This window comes from Cuculus canorus, chromosome 2 (assembly GCF_017976375.1).
Source record: "Cuculus canorus isolate bCucCan1 chromosome 2, bCucCan1.pri, whole genome shotgun sequence".
Classification (NCBI taxonomy): Eukaryota; Metazoa; Chordata; class Aves; order Cuculiformes; family Cuculidae; genus Cuculus; species Cuculus canorus.
This window is the reverse complement of record NC_071402.1, coordinates 49,352,132-49,380,001: the sequence shown is the minus strand read 5'-3', so window position 1 is coordinate 49,380,001 and position 27,870 is coordinate 49,352,132. Positions and strand designations below refer to the sequence as shown.

The window sequence follows — 27,870 nt, the reverse complement described above, 5'->3', positions numbered from 1 at the left end:
TCATGAAATAGGAAAGCAGGACTCTTCCTTCTTTGAAAAGAATGTGATAATGAAATTGTTCAATAGCTCTTCTCAGCCTTCTGCTAGTCTAAATTAGTACTTCCTTGGGCATACTGTTTCTTTTGTTAATTTCTTCCCTGATTCTTTTTTTTTTTTTTTTTTTTTAAATTGAAGACATCTTCTATGTTAAATGTCATTTTACACTAGCAGGCTCTAAAAGAAGCATGTTCATTGCGGTTTGTTTTCAGCAGACACAGATGAAATTAATTCTACAGTACAGATGAATGGCAGTGCTTGATCGCCAAAGTGATCTTTCATGCTTTAGATTATATAGAATCATAGAATCATAGGATAGTTAGGGTTGGGAAGGACCTTAAAGATCATCCAGTTCCAACCCCCCTGCCACGGGCAGGGACATCCCACAAGATCAGGCTGCCCAAGGCCCCATCCAACCTGATGTTGAACACCTCCAGGGATGGGGCATCCACAACCTCCCCGGGCAACCTGTGCCAGTGGCCACCACAAGCCGTTGTGAACATCCCCTCTCCATCTTTCCTGTAGCCCCTTCAGGTACTGGAAGGTCACTATAAGATCTCCTCTGAGCCTTCTCTTCTCCAGGCTGAACAAGCTCAACTCTCTCAGCCTATTGTCGTAGGGCAGGTGCTCCATCCCTCCGATCATCTTTGTAGCCCTTCTCTGGACCCATTCCAACAGCTCCATATCCTTCTTAAGTTGAGGATTCCAGAGCTGGACACACTATTCCAGGTGAGATCTCACAAGCAATAGAGGGGCAGAATCCCCTCCCTCGCCCTGCTGGCCATGCTTCTTTTGATGCAGCCCAGGACATGGTTTGCCTTCTGGGCTGTGAGTGCACATTGCCGGCTCATGTCGAGCTTCTCATTGATCAGCACCACCAAGTCCTTCTCCGCAGGGCTGCACTCAATCACATCATCTCCCATCGTGTACTGAAAACGGGGATTGCCCCTATCCAGGTGTAGGACCTTACACTTGGCCTTGTCGAACCTCATGAGGTTCTCACATGACACAACAAAATTAAAAGAATGTTATAAAATACAAGATACAAAAGAAGGTGTGTAAGCAAGCAGCCGTAAGTTCTCAAATCCAGAATTCAGACTGTCCTTGAATCAATATCATGTTTAAATAAGTTTGTTCATTAGCTGGTCTAATTTAGTTTCTTCCATGGGATCTTTGATAGACTCAGAGCCTGAAACAATAAACAGCTGTCCAGTGTTGTCTTTTAGCTATACGGTGTGTGGCCACATGTTCTATGTTCTTTACAGTATTCAAATCCTGGTCAGTAGACAGAATTCCTTTTCTCCTTGTGGACATGTTTATGGCACTCCTCACTGCAGCGCTGGATGGCTCATGCAGTAAGGAACTTATTTTCACAACACTGACATAAAATAAGGAAAAACAATTGTCTGTGTTTTATGAATGGTGAACAAAGGCAGACAGAAACAAAGATCTGATGTATTCAATAACTTCAGGTCCCGAATTTGAAGTATCAAGAATCAGAGTTTTCTGAACAATCAGTGTGGGTTTGTGTATATGAATACATATGCCTGTTCTATATACAGTGTGTGCATACGTGAACATGTTCACACGTACTGTACAAAGCACTGCATGGATTCAAAGGATTGATTTTTTAGGGTCCTCAACAGCTTTGAGTGCTCTGATATTCCCAACAGGACGGGAAAATGAAGGTCCCATGAGAACAACCATGTCTGAGCCAGGCTGCCAGATCCTTATTGGAAGTCCACCATGAACACAGAGGAAAGAGGTCTCAGGAGCTTGCATCAAATCTTCACCCAGCACTGACCCATCTGTGCCAGGAATTTTCAGATATTGAGAGGATCCATGTTGATCTTTGGCTGGACCATGCCTATTGGAGACCAGATCTTGAGACATGAAACTCTAAAATCTGACATTTCAGTAGCCTGGCACTTCACCGTGTTTTGAAAGGTTTGCCTGGTAAATCACCTCCCATTGAAAAGATCAGATCTTGCCAAATATCACATTCCTGCTTTGAAGTATAAGGCCCTGGAAGTCTCAAAGACTATCAGAATTTTAAATTTGGGGAGAACAATACCCTTACTGGTTTTCTAATACAGTTCAGAAAATAGATGAAAGCATTTGGTGAAAATTTTTAAAAACGGTCTGCTTGGGTAGATGTTTGGTGTTGAGAACTTCAGCAAAAATGGCTGCGTATAGCAAGTTAATAAGCAGGCATTTTTTTTTAGTAGAACTATATAACACATGGAGCCACCAGCTCTGCTTATTATAAGGTCATTATGGAAACTATATTTAGGGTTTATATTACTATTTGCTTTATTTTTCCATGTGGGGAGGTAAATTTCACTATAGAAATAAAACAATGAAAACATATTAGCTAGTGTGTAGTGGTGTTGTTGCTTTTTACCTTAATATGTAAGCACTCATACTTAATGCATTGTAAGTAATACTTAGTGCATTGTAAAATAGATTTTTTCAGAATCTATTTCAATTTACCTAGTAGCAATAGAGTCTCTAGTGAATATTGATACTCAGATTTGTTCTTGAAGATTCTGAGTCCACCCTAACTGCACGATTTGAATTTAAAAAGCCCCAGAAGGATCAGAAGAAACAGATTTTCCTCTTCACTTTCTCTGGAGTGTCAGCTTTATTTTTCCTTGTTTTAAAAAGTAATCTCTTAGTGTTATGATAGCTAAGAAAATTTGAAAAATATGACCTCCAAGTGTCAGTGGTGTACACCTGAAAAAATAGCTGGATACTGTGAACCTCCACACTCAGGCTCCTGAGTTCAAAGGCTGCTAAATCAGATGCTGGTTGTGTGTTTTTTTAAATGACATTTTATTGCTCCTTAAAGCAAAGGTCTCTTCTTACAAAGATCTACATTAGATAGTCTCTGATTGACTATTCTTTGGATAACCTTTTATCATAGCGCGGAGGTACTGAAGGGAGGAATCAAAAAGAATCAGACGGTTATGGCTGAAGTCCAGAAGTAGACACTCTGAGAAGGACAAAAAGTGCACTTTGAGAAAATCAAAGGTGTGGTCAATACCGAGGACTGCTTGAGAGGAAAACCAGGCATAATTTTACTCTGTAACTATGGTGGTGTGGAGCTCTGTTTTGACGGCATCAGCTTCTAATCCATTGTTTTTGTAAAGGCTGTAAGCAGCTTTTCCAGTATGGAAGACTAGGTCTCCAATTCTTCAGCAATTCTGATGACACAAACTGAGGTAGAAGGTACAGGATTTTATCCTGTTTTTTTTTACTGCAGGCCTCAGGCAAAGATCATTTTCATCACAAAGCAGTTCCTGTTCTCCTGGGACAAAGGCAATGTCAATTTTCATGGTTCTGTGTATTTCTTGTAAGCAGAATCAGGCTTGGAATGAAGGTGTAGTCCTCTGAACCATTAACTGTATGACAAAATTAGTTATCCCTGTTTCATCACATAAAGTGAAATAGCATCATTAAAATTAAAGCACAGCTAAAACGGCAACTTTTAAAAAAACACACAATATAGTCAAAAACTTGTTACATTGCCTTACTATGAGAGGACAGAATATTAAAGTTTATTTTTTAATGAACAGATGACTCCTCTCTCGGTATAGTCAGATCTAAAGCCTGATAAATCAAAGTATTATTCACCAGACAATGAAATGCTATAGTCAAAGGAATTTAACAATGTGTTAATTAGTCAAAAGAAAGAGTCCATACAGTCTTGTAAACATTATAGGAGAAACTTATTAAAACCAGTGAACAGATATTAATTGAAAACGTTGTATAAGAGCTACAGAGTTCACACAAAGTGCATCTCACTTGGTATTAAAGCCTGTGTATATGCAAATTTAGCAGCTAGCAGATTAGCTTGCACTCTGTCTTGATGCCTGGCTGTGAATAACTGAAAAATGTCCCCATACATTGGCTGAATATCTACTCGCTTGTTATATGCTTCATGGGTATGAAGTGTAAAATAACGGGTGAGGGGCTGCCAGGCTTCAGCAGCAGCATGGGGAGGCACCAATAAACACTGAGAGAATCTCTTCTGAAATTGGTTTCCTTTGACCCATCTTCCTCAGGGAAGAGACTGTGTCACGATGCTGAGGTCTAGTGCCAGAATCTGACTCCTTTCTAGGCTTAAGTTCATGCACTCCCAGTTTTCTTTTCTGTGGCAGATGGAGCATGAGGGATCCTGTGGGCTCAGCCAGATCTGACTGTAGGAGCTCAGGAGCACTCCTGGGTGCTCCTCAGATTAGATGAGGCAGCTACCAAGGAAAAGCATCCTCTTAACCATGCTTGTTTCACAAATGGCATCTCTAAGGAGTTGAAGGTAATCCCTTGGGCATCTTTCCCTCATTCACAAAACATCCGCCTGCTTCCCTTTCGTTTTGAATGACAGATTCAGTACAGCCTCTGCCAGTTAAAGGAGAGGAATAAACAAACAGTCAAACCTAATCTTTAATCCTAAATCTGCCCCTGGTTCACCCTAAGGCCCTTACCTCCCCTTACCTCTGCTTTCATGCCCCTAAACAGCAGGTACTACCCCTTACTTGTCCTTAAGAGGACTCCCAGGGGGTTGTCAGACAGCAGGCAGCTCCAAGAGAGACGAGAACTAGCAGTACACAAAGAGATGTCTGGGTGCCTTTCTGAAGAATAAATTCACTGAGTTTATTTCCTAACAGTCCCTTCTTGTCCTGCATTTGTTGGCATGTTTGAGCCCAAAGGCCATGCTGTGATTCCTGAGTCACGGATGGCCATTCATATCTCACTGGGCTTGGAAGGACCCACTCTCTCTCTTACTTCTTACCTATAGGAAGACCAAGTTGCCTGTAATTCTAAGTTTGTAGCCTCATATTAACTAGGCTTAATTACAATCCCTCCCCCTTCCCAGCCCCCCAGCTGCAGCCACGCTTTCTCAGCTAAGAAACAACCAAATATTGGTTTTCCTACCTTTTTATAGCAGCAGTACTAGTCCTAATTTATAATCATTTTTTTTTCAAACCACCCACTCTTCCTACAAAGGCAGAGGCTCCTGCTCTGTGGTGACTGGAAACACTCAAATAGCTCCTGTTGTGGCAATGGCCATGCTGTGATTGTCACATCGCATGCCATATACATTTCTGGAAACACTCTGGAAGCTCCTTGCTTATCAGAATAAACCAAGAGGGAAAGCAACATTGCAGCATTTCCACTTCAGCAACTTCAGTATTAAATTGTATTTCCTCTGTTTTCCCCTATGCTTAGATATGCATACCAGAGCTTTAGACAAATCAAATGGTTGAATGGCAATTAAAATCCTGCCTTAACTGATGGTGCAGTGTCAAATTTCCCTTTATTTACTGGCTGGCCAGTAAGTATGTATGCATCTCATGAGCCACGAGAATCAGAGAAACTGTCTCTCAGTTGTGCTCCTCAGAGATCCTGTCCTGTATTGGAGCCAGCATCATCTCATGTAAATTATAGCAATTCCAAACAACACTGTAGCTGCTCAAATGCCAGGTTCTTGTGGAGTTGCAACCAGCCGAAGTCTAGGTCATCCATCCATATATGATCTTACCTTTTAAGCTTCAGGAAAGGTCTGCCTAGGTTGTTACAGAGGACTTATTTCGTACATGGATGTACCCAGTAAGTGGATAAGTAGGGAGGTGCTCTCTTTTGAAGATGCCATATGGTAAGTAAGTTCTTCTATGGCCTAGGAGGAAAGCGATAGTATTTCTGTTTCAGGACAGACCTGATATATGCTCTCTAGCTCGTCATGCCTTTTGTACCATGCACAGCTTCAGTGCAAGTTCTGTGTGGTTTGGGGGAAACTCATGTCTGAGCTTAGAGAGCAGGTTACAGAAGCAGTGCTCTGCAGCTTCAGTTTGCTCACTTCTCAGCAGCCTTAAACTGGGCCTTGCCCTTCACAGGAGCTGAAAGCAGTATTTTCTAAAACCACAAAAATTGTTATGCGGCATCCCTTTTTCCCTCTAAAGAACCTCTTCTGGAAACATGTCCTCATTGGCCTGCTTTGAATATCAGCCCTTTGCTCCCTCCCATCAGACATGCTGCAGGTGCAAGTATATGACCAAGTATTTGTTGCATTTCTTTCAAATTTCCAAAGCCCAGAAGAGGGACTGCTCAAGCAGCTGAAGCCAGTTGCCCTGGTTCAAACATCTGGAGATGTAGGGTGCTGGGCTACCTCAGATCCAGAGCTGCTTTTGTGATCACCATCCTCCTTACTCTATTCATCCATCAGAAAATGAAGGTGTTACAGTTCAGCACAGTCATAAACATGTCATTACCGATGGAAAATCCTGTTGGCAGTTTCTTTTATACCCTGCCAAATTTAGACAAATAGAAAGGTCAGCTATACAGGCACTGTTTTCACATATGTGCATTAATTGTTGCCTTTTGTCTTTTGCTGTTAATTTCACCTCCTCAATATGTATGTATTTGAATGAGAAGAAAGGCGAAACACAGAAAGACAAAACAGAAAAGGGAAGCCAGGACAAACTATGAATGGGAATGGTCCTTCCTTTCTGGACCACACACTGGAAAAGATTCAAAACTAACTAAATGGAGGGAATGGGAGAAGTAAAGAGAAACATATCCCATGTCAGCTACAGCTTTTTCCAGAAAGCTTTCAAAGACAGGTCCTAGAATTGTTTAGTGGGCTCAGCTCCTTAGAGAACCCCTATGCTGGAATATTTTCCACAAGTAAGGTCTGTGGGTTTAGGCACTCTGGTGTATTAGCTTCTTCTCAACTATAAATCCATGCTCTTGAGCCAGACTCAAATTATAATTAGTCCAACAAATTTTTCATTAAGTACCATGACCTCCCCCTGACCTTATTTGGGATACCAGGCCTCAGTTAACACTGGAAACTGGGAGGAAAAGAATCATGAGCGATGTCAATGGGAAATTCAGAACATGAATTTAGACACATGTTTGAACACTTTCAGATATGACAGTGTCTGAAAATCAGACAACAAAATATAAGTTGTGGTTAAGAGACAGAATACAACTTACTATAACCTGCATACTGTTCTTCTACGTATTGTAGCTGTGTACTTAGTTGACAACATAGTGCCCAGATACCCTAGGCAATAGCACTTCCACCATAAGAGATGCACCACAAAAGTTGTCAAAACCTATCTATTCTCTTCCCAGGACAAGAAAGATGAATGCAGTGAAAGAATCACAAAAAGGACACGACTTCCCCAGGGAACACAAGGTAATGAGAATGTGCTTTACAATCAGAGTCACCAAGACTGAGTTACCACAGCCTTGCAGCTATGACAGCGCACTTCGGCTTCGTGTGGTACATCATGGTCCTGGGTTGCGGGAACCCCCATTGCATACATCTAAACTCCTTTCTTCACAGGAACCTAGTCCAAGTAGGGAGAACTTTCTGCTATGATATGGCTCCTAAAACTCGTAAGTCAGGAATCTCCAGGGCTGTAAAAACCTCACAGTACAGGTTAAAAGAAAAAAAGATTGTGATTTATAATCCTAATATAAGAATTTACATTCTCAGATGACTAATGCAAAGAAGGCTCTCCATAGTTTATAAAATATATTTCATTATATATATATATATATGAAAAATATGTTACACAGAATAAGCTGTGTAGCCAGGGGCGACTGAATTTGTAGTCCAGGTCATGTCTGGAGACAATCATACTGATATCATTGCCGCCTCTGCACTTCCTTTTTTGGTCTTTCAGTGTGGATTACTCAACCATATGTCTTAATAACTGCTTGGGTAGTATTTTCATAGAAAGGCTCAATCAGTTGCTGTATGTTGGATACTGGCAGGGAACATGGAAGAAGAGTGGGGATGAGCTAGAGACTCTGGCAAGTAGATAGTTCAAGAGACCTTTTTCTTGGAACTGTTCTTGTCTATTTCAAGCTATCCTACAAAAATTCCAGATAAAACATCGAGTCCACTGCAAGTATAAATTGGGCTGTGCATTTGTAGCACTCTAGTCCACATCAAATTAGCATGGATTTTCTCTGATTGTCCATCTATATTTCCATGTGTGGGTGTGGGCATTTACCCCAGGGAAGGTGGAGTATTTTATTAATGCTTTCTCTGTGCTCTACATGTGTGGAGTAGCTTTAATTCCTTGCAGAGCCCTACAAGAGCCGCACTGATAAAAGATTGACAGGAGGTGCTTAGTCAGTGAGCTACAATTTAGAGTTTCCTGATGGTGTGATTCCTTTAGTCCTGAGATTAATACTCACTGTGTGTACATAAACAATAACATGATGACTCTACCCTGTTCTCTGTAGGTTGCAATTATCTATATGCTCTGCATCTTGCTGGTCTTCCTTTATTTTTATTAAGATGTTTGTAAGGGGTGGGCTGCATCCTCATCGGATACTCTCTATATTATCACAAGCAGGTGTGATCAGCTTGCAGGAGAGGTAGATACAAGTTTCTTGGAGCAGTTGATTACTAATTTGATGGAAAGTTATGTAACCATACAAGAAACTACTAACCAGCTGCAAAAACATATAACAAGGAAGGATTTGGACCCTGTATGCCTTCCTTACCTGCTGCTAACACACCAAAGCGAGTCAGAAGCAGGTAGCAGCCCTGTGATGCGAGTGCATCTTTATACGCTGTCCATATTTCATTGCAACATATCACCTTTGATATCACATAACGCACTGTGACTAATTTAATCAGATGTGAAGTACACCACAGCAACACATCAAGTCTGAAGATCTGAATAAAAAAAAAAAAAAAAAAGTTGGGAGGGAAAAATAAAGTTTTTGCCACTCCAGGGTTGGATTATTTTTCTCAGCTGGAGGGTTTCATTTTCTGTGCTTGGTCTTTTCTATTCTGACCTTCCAGCCAAGGGCATCTGTCAGGAGGCCTGTATTTCCCAAAGGCAGTGACACAGTCTATTAGGTCATATGAGCTGGATCATCAAGCCTTTGCCCACCTCAGCTTCTGGGCCATCTATCCTCGCCCACCCCTGCCTCTCCCAGTGGTAACTCATGATACCTTGCCTTTGACAGATCGGGAGGGAAAGGAGCATTTTATTGCTGAACACGTACATAGCAGAGCCCAGAAACTAAGCAAGCTTACTGAGGTCTGGTGCTAGTCATTTAGTAAGTCTGCATTTAATTAGCTCCTTCTGAAATATGACAGGGAGAAAACACAAGATTTACAAGTGCAGTTGCTTTTCTAACCCAGAGTTTAGCATTATTTTGTTTTAAGGTGATGATTACAATCATAAATATCAAACCAGCCCATGTCTGCAAGAAGTTCATCAAGCTTTCAGTACTTTAGAAAGTGTACCCACATGCAAACACTTTGGACTATCCCCTTAGCCTGTGGGTTTGTGGGCAGACAGGCTGCCGTTCACAGACATTAGCAATTTTGCTGTTTCAAACAGTGGGAGATTTGTTTAAAACAATCAGACAAGCCTTTCTTTGATTTAGTCCCTTCTTTCAGAGCTGTCTTTTTGTCTTTACGCAGCACCCAGGACATGGAAGGCAGTGCAAAAAATAACACACCTCCTCTTCACTGTATGACTGAGGGGTTTCTTGGTTATGTGTTGTAGTCCTCAAAGAGTGAAAGGATCCCAGTGGAGTTCACAAAGTGCTACAAAAAGCTTAAGAAACACTTAAGCTAGTGAAAAGCTATGAGCTAGTTCGACCTAAGAGGGGCTGAACAAGGGTCAGACAGTCCAGAAGGAAGATGGTATTTTCACAAGATCTGGGAAATAGGGCTATTAGGAAGAGAGGAAAAAGTGCATACTCCACTTAGAGCAGCAGACACTTGCACAGAATAAGACTGAAAGAAAATCTTAGAAAACAATATAATAAAATACACAAAGAAGTAAAAAGTATTTATGTTGTTCTTCTCTTGTCCCTGTGTTGAGCATATCTCAGCCAAGGGAGAAATTTACCCTCCTTTCTTCTTTGCCTCTTTGAAGGCCAAAGAAACTGTACTGTGCTGTGCTGTGCTGTGCTGTGCTCCTTTAAGACCCAAACATCATGCACAGCTTCTGTGAGCTCTCTCCTCATTTCATTAGGCCTGCAAAGGCTTTGCTGATTATAAATGAGAAGATGCTGTGTTAGCTCCTCCTCCAGTGGTTTATTTACTTCTTCATTCCCAGTCCCCTCTGCTACCCAACATTAGTGGTGTTCCTAGTAGGAATAAGGAAAAGAAGCTCTGTCAACAAGGTGGGTATAAAGTAAAAGGTAGGCTCTTACCATACCTGGGAAGGACTGTTAGTGCTGACTTAGCACTATGGCTTCCCTTTTGTTCTGTGATGTATGAGTTAAATATAACTTTTCTAGCTCTTAGAATCTATTGTCCTGTAAGATCCGTAGCTTTCTGACTGGTCCCCTGTTCATTAACCTTTACTATTAGCTTTAGGTGGACCCTAATAAAATGGCTCATCAGAACAATCCAAGAGCCTTCCGTTCACCTGAGGAAGAGGATGTTGCAGTAGGTGGCCAAAACCAGCAGCACTCTACACAACGGTTTACTAGATCACGGAGAAGAAGGTGTAAACATACAACCTCGGACTCCCAAGGAAGAGACCAAGCTAGGCCCTTGCAAGGTGATCAGCAACAATCATCACAAAGGGGTAGTATGTTAGGTTAGGAGGAGGGTGAATTTAACTTGATTTCAGTTGCAGTTGAATTCTGAATTCAATTGGAACTGAATTCCCTTTTGTGTCTTGTCCGTGTTTACATATGCAGCTCCCTTGAAATAAGGGTTTAAAGATAAAAGAGCTCCAGGTGACACCCCGGTGGCTGTCCTGTTACTTTATTTTCAGAGCTGCCATTTTTTGACCTTTTTCTTGTGTTCTTGTGTTGTTTGCTTTGACTCTTCTTCCCCAAGGCCTGGAGCCTCCTACTTACGAAGTAAACAAAACCAAGCTTTTAGAGCACTTGTTCTAGAATTCCTTCTTTTCTGTGAAATATGTCTTGCTTTGAAACTTCAGTCAAGATTAACATCCATGCTTGGAGTTAAAGCTGGTTCTCCACGCTTTGAGTGGAGTTACTTCCCAACCTCAGGAATGTTATCCTCCCACTGTGCAAATCGGTGCTACAGCTCACCAAGAACAAATGACATGTGGGATGTCTTGGGTTTGTACCTCTCCAGAATGACTTGGAGTTACAGAAGCAGCAGCACTGTAGTTTCCCACTGATCTGGTGTTTCTTGTCCTGAGGAGCAGAACTGCAAGGCAAATATGCTGCAAAATGCTTCTGTTATAGCTCATAGACAGCTAAATTCCAGTGCCTACAGCCAGTTTACATGTGTAGAAAGTCTCCTCCCAAAGTGCAGAGGTGTTTTATGAGCATGGTATTCCTCTCACAAGGAGGTAATCATCCCGGCCAACTCGTGGAGTACTCCAGCACATCCAGTGCTTGCTGTCCAGGGTGGTAGGAGCTCCCATAGCCCTGGTGCAGCCTTCATTATGGAACACAACCAACTTTCAAAAGGCACAGCTGGGCATTTGATAAAGGATACATAAAGATTTTCTGCGAGTAGTTCAAAGTCAGAACTAAGGAAAGGGAGTATTTCTGAGAAGAGAGAAAGACCACAAAGAAATAGAAACCAAGAACTGTTACATTGGGGAGGGGAGGTACAGTGGGAGAAGCGGAGGGAGGTGAAGAAAGTGAGGGATAAATCAAATGACTTGAGCTCTTGAACGAAAGGCAAAACAAAGTACTGAGTATTTAGGCTCAAGAAGCATTTCTAGTTAGGTTTTACCTTCCTCCAAGGTGGTGGCTTTTTTTTATGGTTCTAGTCTTCTGTTTTCAGACCTACTTAAAATTAGCAAGCTAGGTGGATTGCTGGACTGTTGCACTAGTTTGGGTGGAGTCAGGTGAATGCTGAAATACTAAGAGTGTTATAGCCAAGGTCCCTGGATTTGGTCCCAGGTCTGGCTTTCCAAAGCATGAGATTTCTCTGCCCTTTCTAGAAAGATGGGAAGGCTTGTTTTCACCTCAATAGAGGCCACCAAAATGGAGTGCAAGGTAATAGTTTCTTAAAGATTTGGCTATCTGATGTTGGACAGATGACGTTAGTCATGTGATAATCAATTTACTTCCTCAAAGACTTGTGGTGGGATGTTGGAGGGAGAATAGTATGTGATCCCTATAAAGTGTGCAGCGATTAGGTGTTGTAGAAGGCAGTCAAACACTGACATTTTATTGGCTTTGGATCTTTAATTTGTTTGTTCTGCTTGGTCTGTTTTTGTTGTTTCCTTTTGCAGTCTACAGATTTAGGAGTCGTGCCCCATCTACCAGTGTGCACTGTGATAGTGAAGGCTCTTTGGGGCTTGCTAGGATTCGTGCACCAACAGAGGATGGAAAGATTATGGGAATGCTGGCTAGGTCTGCCAGCTATTGGGCGCAGCAAGAACCTGCTCGCTGCTGGGTGAGAGACTGTACTGGGCTGGCTTGTTCAGCAGCAGGTCATCTTCCTAGGAGACATCTGTTACAACACCATCTCCTAGGCGACGAAGACAGCTTGACCGCCCTGATAAAAGGGGAATTATTCTCAATGGATGAAGGCAATAATGGTAGCATTGGAAGCCACTCCCAGGCGGATGTTTCAAGTGATGATGCTTCCAGGAGTTTTGCAGAGGAGTATTCATTGGCTCCTCTAAATACACGAAAGAAATATTCTGCTCAGAGTTTTGACCAGCAAGTGGACAACTACTTTAAACGACTCTGAGCTTCAGCACGTCTGTTTGGAATTTGGGATCCAAATCTATTGGTGAAGCATATGCCGTTCTTGAACTGCGGAGTTCATAGCAATACAGTCTGAAGCCTGCAGCAAACCCACAAAGGTTCATGCAGGGTAAAGCCCAGTATATTACTCTTAGACTGACAAGCAGTTAGAAAGACAAAAAGGGAATGCAAATAGCTCCTTCGTATGAGTTGCTGTCTTCTTCGGGAGTTTAAAAAACTGTAATAATCATAAGGCATTAAAAATGGAAATATGACTTTGAGTCTAAGCTAATGTAATGACTATTTCTTTTGCAATTGTAAGGGATATACCAACAGATATGGTTGTATTTTGTCTCTTTCTCAGCAGTAGAGTCTCTTTTTAATAACTTCTTGAAGAATATTTGAAATTCAAAGCCCTCGTATATACCAGTATTTCCTTTCACTAAGTGCTTTAATTTACTCTATAGAGGCCTAGAGGGTTTAGTATTTTTTCTGTGGTGTTTCTTTCTCTTGATCTGCATCTAGAAATTCTACTCTACTGCATATATTTGATTATTTATATATAAAGAGCTATGTGCAATAACGTCATACAGCTAAAGTACATCCTGCTTAAAAAAAAAAAGAAAAAAGATACTCACATCCTCTAGCTGTGGTTAAATTGTCATATGAATTAAAATTAAATAAATAAATAGATTTTTGTTCTGAGGACCTTATAGAATTTTTCTGTTCTTCTTGTGACTTAGTGCATTACTGAAAACCATGATCTGGATTATTTAGCTTAGAAAACAACAGAGAAATTTCAGCTTAGAAATTTTTCCTTTATCTAGTGAAGGGGTAGACTTCAGAAATATAGCTTACAGTAATAGTAGAACTACAGTTTAGGAATGGGCTGCTGCTTTAGTCGGGTCTTGCAGAATCTGCAAATTAAGGGTGACTTTTTCTTGGTTTTGTTTTGTAATGCCATGCCCCGATCTGTCAAAATACTCAAAAGTGAACTTGAATTCCATGTATTTGTTAATGGGAATGGTGAATGTGAACTGCTTTTTCTTTCCTGAGTCCTGAATTAAGTCTCACTTCTTTGAGTGATAGCTGCTTAAATTTCTAGAGCGTAACATAAAATGTTAAGTAGTATGGGCTTTTTCTGTGTGTGGTGTAATTTATTTTTTTCTTTAAGTAAACCATACATTCACCTGTTAGTAAGGCATTTGGCAAATATTTGGCACTGACTGGTGAAGTGGTTAAAAGGCACTTGGGCGGAGGGGAAAACTTGGGACAACTTGGTGTAGCAGTAGTTGCTCACTCCTTCCTGACGTGTATGTGTGTTTAGTAATTAAGGATTTCCAGCAACGCTTGGAGCTTCTGCACTTAAATTTCTCTGGGCCTTTGAGTCTAGACCAAAAAATGGAAGCTTCTCAGCTGAAGTAAGTACTGGCTTCATTTGGTCTGTGCTATGTATAAACAGTATTGCAAGCATGCAAATCTCAATCTGACAAGCTTGCTCTGTGAATGTACTACAGGGTATGATGAAGAATTAACACAATCACCTGAGTGTTACAGGTAGAACACTAAGGCATCTACAGATACTTCTAAAATTATGCCCTTGACTTATATACATATCAGAAAACGATGTGTTCATGGAAGTCAGCCTGGCAATTCATGTAGTCTTCCAAGAGCTTTTATTTTTAGAGTAAGGCTCATGAAACATTTTTTTTTTTAATAAAACAAAAACTCACAGAAATGTGACTGGTATGTAATAAGATACCAAGCTTTGTAGAGGTGTCAGCTTTTTGACAGCGTGATTTGGTATTGTGCGTTTTCAATTTGACAACTCCACAATTTTTCCGTCTGAATCTGAGATCCTGTAAGCATTTTGTGCATGCTTGTCTCTTTTTCACAAATGATCCTACAACTGGGACTTTTATCACGTGTTGAGTTAAACATAGGTATAGAGGTCTGAAAGATCAAGACCTCTGAGGCAAAAATCCTCTCAGAGTAACTTCCTAGGAAAGAAAAGCCTGCGAGGCATCAACTTGAAATATCTTCAGAGAAAAATAGATCAAGCAAAGCTGAGGAACAATTTGGGGGAAAAAATTAGCTACCTATCAAAAAAAAGGGGGATCAGTGGAGATATGTATTTTATTTTATTTTTTCCCTCTGAGAATTTGAATTCCTGTGATCCTTCCAATTTGACTTGCAGGTATGTACCTGTCAGTATACATGAGTGAAGTCCAGAATTCCAGGGCCAAAATCCAGTGCTGGAATAGCAGCTCCCATGAGCCTAGGATTTGTCATGTTGCTTAGGTTTAAACCACCAGTTTCTTCCAGTGCAGGTGTTATGATGTCTTCTGAACTCATTACAAGTGTGCAGCAATGAAATGCTAAGATTGTTGTATCTATTAAGCTAGCTAGGATGAATAATGAGAAAAGTCAGTCGTACAAAGCAGGTTAGCCCTTGGTATATGAATGCATTAGGGTCCTATATATGCTCTGGCTACTGGTATGTGTTATCTTTTACATCAGTGCATCTTTGCTGCTGGCACCCTTCATTAGTCCAGCAAAGAGATTTTAAGAGTCTGGATACCGAAGAGGGCTGTTGACTCTGCATGTGTTATTTCTTTTCTCTAAGTAGGTTTACAGGGTTTCCTCGTGGTCTGACTGAGAGTTTGTGAAAGCAGGTGTCCCCATGGTGCTCTTTTACTCCTTGCCTACATCTGTAGAAGTATTTGCGTTATTTTCTTCAAGTAAGAGCCAGCATGAATAAGGCAGCTTGAGAGAGGAGAGGGAAGTCGGTGAGCTTAGAGACCAGACTAAGATCTCCTGAGTATGGGAGCTGTCTTTGTTCTGCCTTTCCACCATAATTAATGCATTGCAGCCCTGATCCATGACTAAGGCTCCAATATACATGGTCATCAATTATTTCATCGCTGTAGCCTCTTTTTCCTTTCCTCACATTCAGCTGCTATGTAGAAACACACTTCACAATGTTCAAAACTAGTGCTGCTTTTCTGGGTCCAGCTCTAAAGTCAGTAGACTATTTTCGTTGCTTTGAAAAAAGATTCAAGGCAAACTTTGGTAAAGGATCAACAGTTGTGGGTTGTTTGTTTTTTTTTTTTTTTTATTTAGACCAGTCTGTCTGTGCCTACTTAGAAAGATCCAAAGAACCTGTGTCAAAGTGTTAGCTGAAATGCTACAAATAGCATTTTATTCCTTTCTCCCCACCTCCTCCCCCAAATAATTCTATTGTTCTTATAAATCCGCAGCATTCCAGCTGTGACTTGACAAGAGCCCTGACAGTCACAAAAGCCAACTGCATGAGCAGCGTTCTTGTTCCCTGAATTATTTTACACAGCTAAATTTAATACTTTCCCCCACCTCCCCACCTTTCACTCTGGCAGATATTTAAGCTGCAAATTAGAGATGTACTGAATTAGCCTTCAAACCTTGCAAATGCTGTCAAAAAGCTGACTCTGTAATGATGTGACTTTGATATCAAACAGATTATTGCTTATGTATAGCGGCACTTACAAACATGTGCATACTTGTAACTTCTGGCCTTTGTGCCGTGAGGCAGCCAGCAGGTCATTAACGTACAGTACAAACAGGATAGAACCCTGTGGACCTTGCAATTGGTGCGCTGGAGAGGAAGAGTCAGAGTTTCCAGCAACCACTTTCAGTTGGCAGAATTGTGATTGGAACCATGTGACAGTTTGAGGCAATGTACCACAGGCAGCCAATTTATTACATATGGCAATATGATTAATGGTATCAAATGTTTTTATAAAAAAAAAGTCCAAGGATATTACAGCAGCCAGTTGCACAGAGTCCAAGGCAGTACGAATCTGTTCCATGAATTTCAAGTCAGGCAGATGAGGTTAAATGAGAGGACCAGAGCCAAGATCATGATTACAAAGCAAGTTGTTTCAAAAACAAAAAGTGTTTAGAATGTGTTCATGAGCAACAGCCTCTTTTCTCTCCTGTCTTATGGTCTTAATGGATACAATCTGGAACAGGTATCTGAAACTAAACTGCTTTCTCCTGTTAGCCTCTCTTCCAAATCCAAAGACTTGTTAATGGTATCCAACAAAACTTACAGGGCACACAGCAGCGGGTTGAGAGGCAGAATTGACTGTTGGTTTGGTGAAGACAGTTTGCTTATGATGGTGATTCTTCTAATTATTTCTTTTTAATCGAGTATTATCATTTAACAAACTCATGGTTGTTTGTAATCTACCAAAACAAAAGAAGCAGTGTTAAAGGTACTATTATTGAGGAAGAAATTTCAGGAAATGCAAGTACTAAGGGGAGATCCGCACACCACAGGGTCTTCCCAGGTCTCTTATTGTCCATCCTGCTGAGATAGGAAGGTCTGCCACTGTTTTGGCCTTTTTCATGTTCCTGAACAGTAACAGGGCACAATTTAGGAGTTGGCACAGTGTACAGGCAGCTCCTCAGAGTCAACTTGCAGAAGGCTGTGTTGCTATGGAGGGTGAGAATAGATGAAGGCTGGCTTGTGCTGATGTGCCTCTGTGCCACAGAGCAGTTCTATGCAAGTTTCGATTACTAGTGATGACACAGCCGAAGATAAAACAGCAGTACATTATACAAATACAGTGAATTCTTCAAAGTTTCTCATGGTATGTGCAAAGCACAAATACCAATAATGCACCTAAATGAAAAAAAAAGAGACAAACAACCAAAGAACACCAAACCCCCAGAAGCATGAGTTACGCCCATCTAAACATTCTCATGCATACTACCTTATATATGTTTGTCTGGCCAGCTCCTTACCCACCTGGGGCTTGGTTTTTGTAGGGCTGTGTCTGTGTCCCCTTCTAACCTCTTCTTCTGTGCTGAATGCAGCTGGGCATCCTGTACGTGGTCGGTACCTTACCTGGGTTTTGGAGCAAGTGAGACACGGAGGGGCTCAGTTGCAGCTAGAGGCATAAAATGGGAGCTGCTGTCCGCACAGCAATAGCTTTTATCTGCTAGAGCAGTGCTGTGAGACACCTACAGGCACATCTCTCGTGATCTCATGTGACTGAGGCTGTGCTGGCCCCCTATTAATTTGATCTTTGTGCAAATTGCCTCACTGCTATCCCTTGCAGTGCTTATCCAGTGCCTCATTCACTTTTACACAAATGCACGATGACTGTGCACGTTCAGAATTGTGTGCTGGGATGTGGGGCAGTTGATAGGATTGCTGCTAAAGACTGTGCATGTGTTCAGACTTAAATGTCAGTGTCCTGTGGCAAAGAACCCCTATGCCCCAATGCCTTTTGCCTAACAACTACAGCAACTGCAAACTGCTGCCTTCCCTAAGCTAAGTACAGAGGTGCTAGTCCTGAGCGAGCACAACTACAAATATTTGGCATCCAAGTATGATTTCTTTTGTCTGCTGCTTTTGCTCTTTTCTCAGTCTGCTGCTATTATCAATGGTAGCACAGCTCTTTTGTTAATACCCAAGACTCTTTTGCCAGAGTGCTGTAGCGCACTGTGTGAAGAATAAGGTTTTTATACCTTTCTTGCCTCAATACAGAACATACAGGGGGAGGTCTGGTAAGGGCCTACTGCTTCATTTCATACAGTTTGTGACCACACAGTCTCTCTCTCTTTCTCTCGTGTATGTGTGTTTATTATATTTGGATATTGTTAAACTTTGTAGTCATGTGGCCTGCTTATTTGGGCTTCAGTCAAGGAAAAGATTTCCTATACTTTTTCTGCACTAACGGAATAATTACTCTATCTAAAATTAGCCATTTGATGTAGATGCTGCGTATTGCCCTTCAGAGGTGGTGAGCTCTGTCTGCTGACTGTGGAGGGAGTTGACAGCCCTGACCGCAGGAGGTCAGAGCTACACCCACCCTAAATTCCAAAAGTCGGTGATATGAATTCCCCCTTTCCAGACACGCATCAGGCTGCACCTCATGGACCTTCGAGCTCCTGCTTACGAACGACAGCCTGGCTGTAGGTGCATTAGCATTTTAACAAGACATAGAAACCTTTGAACAAATTGCCAGAAAACTTTTAGCAGGGTGAGCGTGCATGAATGCTGCCTGTACCGAGTGACCCTCTTACTGCCAGAGAGGGAGAGACAAAGTGCGGCACAAAGAACAAGCAAATGAAAGAGCTGGCTTGCAACTCTGATCCTTATGGACTTTTCTTGAGCTCTAGCAACAAAAAGTGTAACTCTTGTGATGAATACAGTCCTACTGTTGTATTCCTACCTTCCAACAATAATTTCAATTGAACCCTACAGCATGTGGAGTCCCTTTGCTTTTTAGGTCATAAAAGCAATATGTGGAGTAGAGACTTTAAAAATGGACTTTTAAAAGACTCCAATGCCTCAATCTCTCCAAGAACTCGACTGATAAATCTCTTGTGTAAAATGATCACATTTTATAGAGAAGAATCTTTGTTAGACATTCATTAGCAATAACATGTGAGCCAATTTAGGGAATGAAACCTTTCTTCTATATAAAGCCCACTGTGGTCACTAAAACTAATGACTTTTTTGGCCTACCACCCTTTAATTCAGTAGCAAAGCACGTGAATTTCTTGTCTTGCTTAGTTCTCCAACAATTTGTTTATCTTTGAAGAGCAGGTCCCTGACTGTGTGAACTCGGGCACATCCAAAAGGTTAAGTAATAATAAAAAAGTAGATCAGGGCTACAAATGTGGTATTTAAAATCATGACAAGGTTCTGACTGTATTGAGGAGGTCTGGAAGAAGAACAGTTAATGGGCTTACTTCTATTTCAGCTCGTCTCCACATGAGAAGCAGCCTGGGCAGGAGAGAATTGGAAATACAATATGAATTTAAGTGCTCTGAGTCTGATCTAAACCTATCAAAGCTGGTGCAAAAAAAAAAAAAAAAAAAAAAAATCCACTGACTTCAGTAGCATTTGGAACAGTTGACACATGTTCTGCTAATTACAAAAAAAAAGATTTTTGTGTGTGTTTTTCTGAAAAATCTGGAAAGGTATTTTTCATATTTATAAAACATTACCAACAATGGGAAGATTTAGTTTCAAATAAGATAAGTTATAAAGAGGAGGAAGGTGTAATTTGCCTCATAATTGTAAAACAAATTCTGCATTTACCAAAGGTGTATCTGTGCCTCTGAGGGGATTTAGCTATAATGTGCCTTGCCTGGAGGGCTGTCCAGAGTGTTTTGGGGCTCCCTTTCAGCCAGAGTGCCAGGCTTTCTTTACCACTAAAAGGGATAGATGGAAGCTGCTTGTGCATGTCTTGTCCAGTTATGGAACCAAGGCATGCACTGTAGTGTAGTGGTCCAGTCATGGAACAATACACTGGGTTTCTTAGGCCAAGTCTAAAAAGACTCCTGGATTTATTTTTCCTAGAGGAATGCAACATCTGAAGCTGGTTTTGCTTTTTGTATACTCTCCATAAGAATGTAAGTGTCTCTATAAGGCATAATTCCTCTGTGCCTAATTTTCTTTTATTATATTCCAGGCAAATTAAGAATGAAACCATGGGGGAATGCATAGAAAAGTGTCAAAGTGACTGAGAGTCAATTTCCTGGGACTTAAGCTGAAATTTTGGTTCCCATGTTGCTTCTAAAACATGAATTAGGTTCCTGAGTCACCCAAGAACTAATGAAAATGTTCCTTTGAAATGTGACGAGGAGCTCAGACAGAGCAGAGTGACATACAGTCCTTGGGGCAGGATTGCCGAGGGAGAGTGATGGTAAAGCATATTTCATGTTAGCTGTAACATTTTTAATGCGGCTTATAAAAAGATAAAATTAACAGCATTGTGCAATGGAGCGATAGACCTGGCTGAATGAAGAGGTTTTAAGGGTGCTATAGAGGGCATGCAGAGCATGTAGTTCTTGGAAATAATGAGAACTTGAAAGTGCTGAAGTACACTTTGGTCCCGTCAAAAGATCTGGTTCAGCCTCTTCAGAGCAGTGGCACACTGTGAGGAAAGCAGTGGATGTGAGTGCTGGCACTTGTAGGATGTTCTCCAAGATGTCCTGGTATAAGCAACCTCTTTTGTTCATTTCCCCAGGCTTGGAAAACTTGTCCTGAGTTCCACGATCCCTTGATGCCAACATACATACCTGTGGTCTGCCAGTAAAAGCCATCTTCTTGGCTGCATATTCCCATGGCTTCCCTTGTGCTGACTGGAGATGGGAGAAGGAACCAGCTGGCTGCAAACTAATCCAGCAAAAGGAGGCTGGGGTGAAAACTTTTTTTAACCAGATCAGTTTCTCAATGTGGCTCACACAAAGGCTGTGTGGGGCTAATGCTGGTGTGAAGGAAGGGGCCAATCTTTTCGTGGGGAACTTGCACCTCTACCAGTTTAGATCTGTTGAGAAACTGCAGTGTAACTAAAACCCAGCAGATGATCTTTGGATTTTTTTTTTTTTCTCTGTTGCAGCAGAAAGACTTTTAATTTACCCACATATTATGACTTCATCATTAATAAGGAAGAAAGTAAGTAAGGAGACAATGTGTACAAAATGAACAATATTGTGCCATAGCAAGTTGTCTGGCAAATTCTTTCATGAATGCTCTCTGTGTGATATTTCTATAGTATAATAGATTCTGGCTGTTCACTCTAATAATTCTGAGCTTCAGGGTAAGATTTTATTTCTCTTTTGAAAGTAATATAATCAGTGGTACTAGCACAAAATTCCCTGTGTGTTTTTGTGCATCCTTAACACTTCTTGGGATGAAAGTGAAACTTACATTATTTAGAGCAGTTCAAAGAACCAAGTTCCTTCTCTAATGGTGGTTCCTGCTAGAATTCCTTATGAAAAAACATTAACCAAGCTAACTGTACTACAAAGCATAGTAGGTATTCTATGTTTGCAGAAGGACTGGGTCCAAAAAGCTTTAGAAAATGCTACTTTCTTTGCACAAAAGGTGCATTTTAAAAGTCACTCAAGGACAATGTGGATATTTGTCTGTCCAGGAATTTTATTTCTATGCTGTCTGTGTGAACAAAGCTCCTGGAGATGAGGGTAAAGGGGTTTTAGGCAAAGCATGAGATAGCTTAGGACAATAATGATGCAGGCACCAGCACGTGTTTTGATTGAATTTTGTCTTAGCTTGTTAGTGTAGATTCACTGCTCTGTGAAGAGGATAACAGAGCTTCCCTGCCATCCCTTCCTCTTCTCTGCTTGCCAGGGGGAGAGGACCGCTCCTGCTGCATCCGTTCAACTCCCAGGCTCCTGGCCCTTTTCTTGGTTTCTTGTGAAGCTCCCCATATTTTTCACAGGATAGTTTATCTGCTCTCCCTGCAGAGCTAGAATTGTGTCTGTGACAAGCCAGACTGCGCAGCTGGAGAACTTGCGAAGGCACTACTTCTTCCCAAGGAACACAGAAAAACGAGTTTTTCATCTGCTGGCTCAAGTATGTAGCTACTAAGTGGTTCTCAATATTACAGGGTCTGAGTTTTTCCCTCAAATTACACAAAGTTTCTCATGCAAGAAGAATAACTTCAAAACCAGAATGTGGCCGTCTGTGCCAGACACATCCTTCCATGGTTTTCCCACAGCTGTTTCAGTCTCTCTAGTGGCTGCTATCCTATTTGCTTGAAGACTGAGAAGAGCTTTCCTGCTGCCTCCTAGGCAGCAAGGACCTTTCCTTATGCTTGAACAGGCAGATCTCCCTCCCCTCCTCTCCTCACTGCTGTGCTAGGTTATTCATGAATGTGCCTTCAAGGTCTTCACAGGACTTTGTTGGAGAAAACTAAGGAATTGCTGTTGTATTTTAGTATGTGTGTGGTTGCTGTCCTATGAACTGGACTTCTTCGTAAGAATATTCACAAACCAAAGTAATATCTGGCCTTATTTTTTTCATTCTAACCAACTTTATCCAGGTCCTAAGTCATTATCAGCTGGTTCATAGGACTGTGAGTTCATTAATATGTAGTAACTCATCAGCTTATGATTTTTTTCCATTAACGTGAACTTGGGTTTAGATGTTTGCAGCAATTAAATTAGACCTTGGTATTTCTGAAAAAACTTGAGCATCAAGCTCTGCTATTATGAGGACTCATTAATAAACAAAACAATCTTTGTGATGAAACATGTCAGGGTTTTTAAGCAAAAGATGATTGCCTTATTCAACAGCAATAAAACTACCAGAAGGAATTCTCCCGTCATCTACACACACACACGCATAATCCCTTAAAACAAACATATGTAAGTACTAAACAGATGGACAAGTGAACCCTGGGATGAATGTATTAGAAAAACTGAGCAATCACTTTTTTTTTCCCCAGCAGAAATTATATTAACATCTAAGGGTGAGGTCAGCAGTATTTTGATTAGCTAGAAGCTTAAGCTTAGTTCCTAACAAAATCAGTTTAGGTCTTCTTCTCAGTTACACAGATAATATACAATTTGTGTTACTTGCTGTGAGATTTTTAGATGGCATGGATCCGCTGTTGGATGAATTTTTGTGCTTAATCTCAAACCAGTAGCAGTCTTGCTATCATTGTTTTCATCCTCTGTGCACGCTGAGGTCCTGCAGTAGTTTGAGAGCTGAGGTTGCCCTGATGCCCTTGAGGAGTACTTTTTGCTACTCAGCTGTGCAAAATGCCATGTGTTGCTTCTCATCACTGCTCTGCAGAGATGACTGCATTGCAGCTGACTCCTATCAGTTTACTGTGAAGCCTGTTCTAAGTGTCTTTTTGATGATCTGACAGAGCCCATAGAACATTGTTAAAAGCTGAGGAGACCTACAATGAAGGCTAAATTAATGGCCAAAAGAGACTTCAAATCTAAGTATTTCAGATGAGGGACTTTGTTTTTGGACGATGCCTTAGCAAGTTTTGTATTGCACTCTGGAATAAATTACATTACAGAAAAACAAGATAGGACTGATAGACACTATTTCACCTTTCCAGTTTGGCTTGTCTTTGGATCTTTACCTTTGAGTACTTCTCATGTAAAGAAATGCAAGGAGGTCCTCTTCATCAGTGTGTTGTGCAGCTATATAAACAGTATAAAGGAACAGTAATTGAGAGAAGAAACCTTCTGTAGAGGACCAAGTAATAAGTCAGGGTCTTTGCATTTTTAAGACTTTGTTGTACTTCCATCAGGATGAAAAGTGCTCTGCTCATTCTGTCTCCACCGTCTCAATGGGCTGAGGTAGCTTTCCAGTTTGGTGGTTTTAGCATTGCTGTTAAAGGATAACGGCACCGTGGTTTGTGAAGGGTTGCAGTGGTGGGATGTTCTCTGTGTATTTCCCTATTTTACTTGACTAAGAAAATTCTGAAACTGATAAATTTTAATTCTACTCTGCAGAGCAAGCGGATTCATGTTCCCAAAAGTCAGTCTGTGATGGTAAGGTTTCCTGCTTAATTTTTAAGTAACAAGATAGTCAGGTAAGGTTTACCTTATCCTCTACACCTCATGTTTTTCACTTCAAAAAAGTAAGGCAAACAAACGTTTTGAGGTTTGAAAAGTTTCTATGCCAAATCCACTCATAACTTAAAGCAGTTATTTGAGGTTTATTTGGCAGTAGGCTCTTCTTTAACTAGCTGATAAATATACTGAAGTGGATATGTAGTTACTATCTGAAAACTATTTTTATGTTTATGGGAGCCTTTTAGTTTTCTATGGCTTAGATTTTACTTGTGAGGCAATATTGTGATATCAAAATGCAGGTTATTATTCTGAGTATACTTTAGTCTAGATTGGGATGGATGGGGTTCATATAAGCTGTCCCAGTTTTACATCAGTTTACAATTCTGTGACTGAAATAATAATTTTCTAACATTAATAAAGTTCTGTAAATTTGATTCAGAGGCCATTAAGGTCACGGGCAAGACCACCTGTGCTAACTTCAGAGTCCTCTGGGAAGTCTTCTGTGCCTTAATTGACTGCAGCAATATCAGAGTCACAAGGTGAGGCTATGAATGTTGCTCTACAGTGCTGGGAAGCTCTTTGCTGCTTTTCCAGAAGATCAGATTTCCTCACATTAATGCCCTGGCATGGTCCTTTGGAGGTCACCTTGCTGTAATATTATGATTATATTTCCAGATCATTCCCTTTCCAAACGGCTTGTGTTCACTGGAAGGTGCCACCTGAATAAAATAATATTAAAGAACAAGGAAAGCCACCAGCAATGAAAATTATTCTCTGTAGATTTAGTAACTGCTACAGCATCTTCTTTTCTTTCTATTGTATTTCATTGACATTGGCAATAAAAAACAATCACTTAGAGACAACGTCCTTGCAGCCTGCTAGAGTCTAAATAGTAACAGCTAAAAAGACCCAGAGAAGAATGTTTAAGATACATCTGTAATTGCTTTGGCTTTTCAAAAAGTGTTAGTAAGAAAGTCTCATCTGCTTCGTGTTTGTGTTCATTGGGCAGGTGGGAAGAGACAGAAGATGGGCTATTTCTTCTCCTATTTTCATTAGTTGTTAGATGGGATGATGACTATATATAGAAGGCAGTAGGGAATGAGTTTGTGTTTAGAACAAAAGAAAAATCTAAAATGAAATACAAGGCTTTATTTCAGCTCAACCACAGCACTTTTGGTAAAGACCTCACTGTGCCTTTCCTAAAGATTATATTCCATCTCCATCCTGAAATTTAGAGAGAGATACCTGAAGGGTCAGGGAGTCACCTTTCACCAAATTGTCTCCTCTTTGCCCAAAAATTGGTTTCATATTTTTTTTCTTCACGTTTCCTAGCACTTTTCTTTATGACCAGAAGCATTGTACAATAAACAGTCTATTCGTTGAGATATTGTGGCAGAACCCTTAGGAAAGCCACAGCTGGGTTGACATTTTTGTTTCATCACCTCTGAAGAATGGATTCGTTTGTGGATTCTGAGAAGGACTCGCATAACAACCAAATATAAGTGCATTTCATAAACATAATAGATTAACAGTAGCTGCATGGTTGGCCCAGATTCCTCAGCCTGCCCATGTTTGTGTCTACTTAATGATAAGGAAGGAAGGATAAAAACTCTAACAAAATCTGCGCATTATGATGGTTCAGCCATTCAGGTTTACCTTCTAAATGTCTTTTTGTTTATAGTGAAAAAGTAGGTATAATGGATTCTGATTCTGGCACCTGAGGTGTGAAATAAGCACCTGGCTGGAGCATATAAGGACCACAGATTTCTAGGGCAGCTGGAGCTTCTGTGTGGTAGGAAGAGCGAGACTCAGACAGGCTGACAGGTGCTCCCTGGAATTCTGCTCTTGCCTGCCTGACTCTGTGGGCACAGAGGTTTCCCTGAGCAGCTCTGACTGCAGCATTGGAGCTGAGACAGCCTGGAGAGCGGAGTCAGCCTGCTGAAAGCCAGTTCTATTTTCTTACATACACACACACGCACGTGTATGTGTATTTTATATAGCTACAAATCCATTTCTGATTATCTATCTTTAAGTGGTGAGGGATGAACTTGTCCAGTGTCCCTCCCTCCATCTACTAAGCTCTCTTCTTCCATCTTTTGTGTAAGAAACACAGATTACTGAATTCAGCGTAGCACTCTGTATCTGACTTTCAACACTGCTTGGAAAACCCTAAGGCCAGGACTGAAATGAGCTGAAATCCAAACAGTGTGTGACTGAACACAAAACAAATCATGGTTTTGCAGGAATATATTGTGACAGCTCTGCCTTCTCCCATAACTGCTAGTCGATTTTCCCCCTTACATTTAAATAACATAGTATGCATATTGAACCAATAATCGGGTACAATGAAAAATGCATAGTGAAGCTAAAAAATGCTGAGATGTAAAATCTTCTAAAACCCTTCTGTAGGGGCTGGGTGGTGTTCTCACTTTCTCTGCCCTACTCTTTCTTTCTTTTTCTCTCTTTAGAAGCAAGGGTGGGATAGAGTTTGCTTCTAAAATGATAACAGATAACAAAGGCCAATTCAAATCACAATGAAGAAAAAAAAAGTGGAATTTGTGGTAAACTTAGGAATGCCCATCACAACTGGGCAGTGTACGTCTATCAGGTGAAAATTCTGACCTGCTAAGGGCCTTTGGCAGTAGAGTTAAAAGTCATCCCTCCTCACGCAGTGAAATATCTAATAAAACAGCATGCTCCTGCAACATCCTCCCCTCTCCTCTTTTTCTGCACTCCCCTACCCCTGCCTGTGGGGACTACCCTGGGGTGGTGGAGAGTCCAGCCAGACTGCTCCCCTCTTCCTAAAGGAGACGGTGCTCAGAGGACTCAGCTTGCTAGCTACAGCTAGTGAGGCATTCACCTGACCCTGCTTTTCTGCTAAACCAGGGTCCTCTGGGAGCAACCGCTGGCTGCAGGAGAGTGGGTTGAGCCCTTGCTCTGCCCTGGCTTGTGCTGTGTTTCCATGCGTCGTTAGGGAATATGGAGGTTTAGCTGGAGGTGGCCCTTGAGCATGTGGGTGCAGCTCTCAGGTCCTGTTGAGGGCAATGTTGGTTAAGCAATTCCCATCTTCAGCTGGGTTTTGACTGACAGGCTTCAACTAGCACAATGGAAGTGCAAATAAGGCCTTTCCCATTTCAATCCATTCTTCTCCCTCACAACAATCTACTGGCAGAGATCCTTCCCTCCAGGGGGCTCCATGTGGGGCTGTTTCAGGGTTAGGTGTCAGTCCTGGGCACCCTGAGAGCCTGGACATGGGAGCACCGTTGTTATTAGATTCCCATATAGGCAGCCAAAGAAGAAGCAAATGAGGAAAGAACACAATTAAGAGGTAGTGGGCAGCTCTAACTTGCCTTATTTTTCCCATTTGAAAACTTTCTTTCTTTTCCAATTTTGAGTAGTTTTTAGGGTACTCATTAATCTGGAAAACAAGAACAACTTCCAGACCATTAGTGCCATGGTGAATTGAAACCGTAGCCAGGCTAGGTTAATAGTGCCAGGGTCATACAAAATACCAGTTGATGCAGGCTATTAAGTGCCAAGGTGATTTGAGAGGACAGCTTGTCCAAGATATGAATGCCAAAGTAATTGGAAATACCTCCTCACAAGTTGGTATATAAATTGCAAACTGTTTTAATTTAACAAAGTATGTGTGATTATCTTTGGCCAGGAAAAAGAACAGTGCAGGCACTGAGCAGGGAACTGCTGATAGTTTTAGTGTCTCCGAGCGCTATATTTCCTTATTCTTATGGCATTATGGGTAAAATTTCATTACAAGAGATCACAAAAGTGAGGCTGCCAATCCCTGAAAGC

At 41.2% G+C, this 27,870-nt stretch overlaps 1 long non-coding RNA gene across 1 annotated transcript; it reads right to left on the bottom strand.

Annotated features, from left to right (window-relative positions):
• Window positions 1–1,017: 1,017 nt before the first annotated feature.
• On the bottom strand, window positions 1,018–17,668 carry LOC128851330 (uncharacterized). The gene is made up of 3 exons (XR_008448675.1): window positions 17,510–17,668; window positions 5,582–5,716; window positions 1,018–3,463 (listed from the first exon to the last, which is right to left on the bottom strand). It is a non-coding gene; the product is annotated as an uncharacterized LOC128851330 (long non-coding RNA).
• Window positions 17,669–27,870: the final 10,202 nt, after the last annotated feature.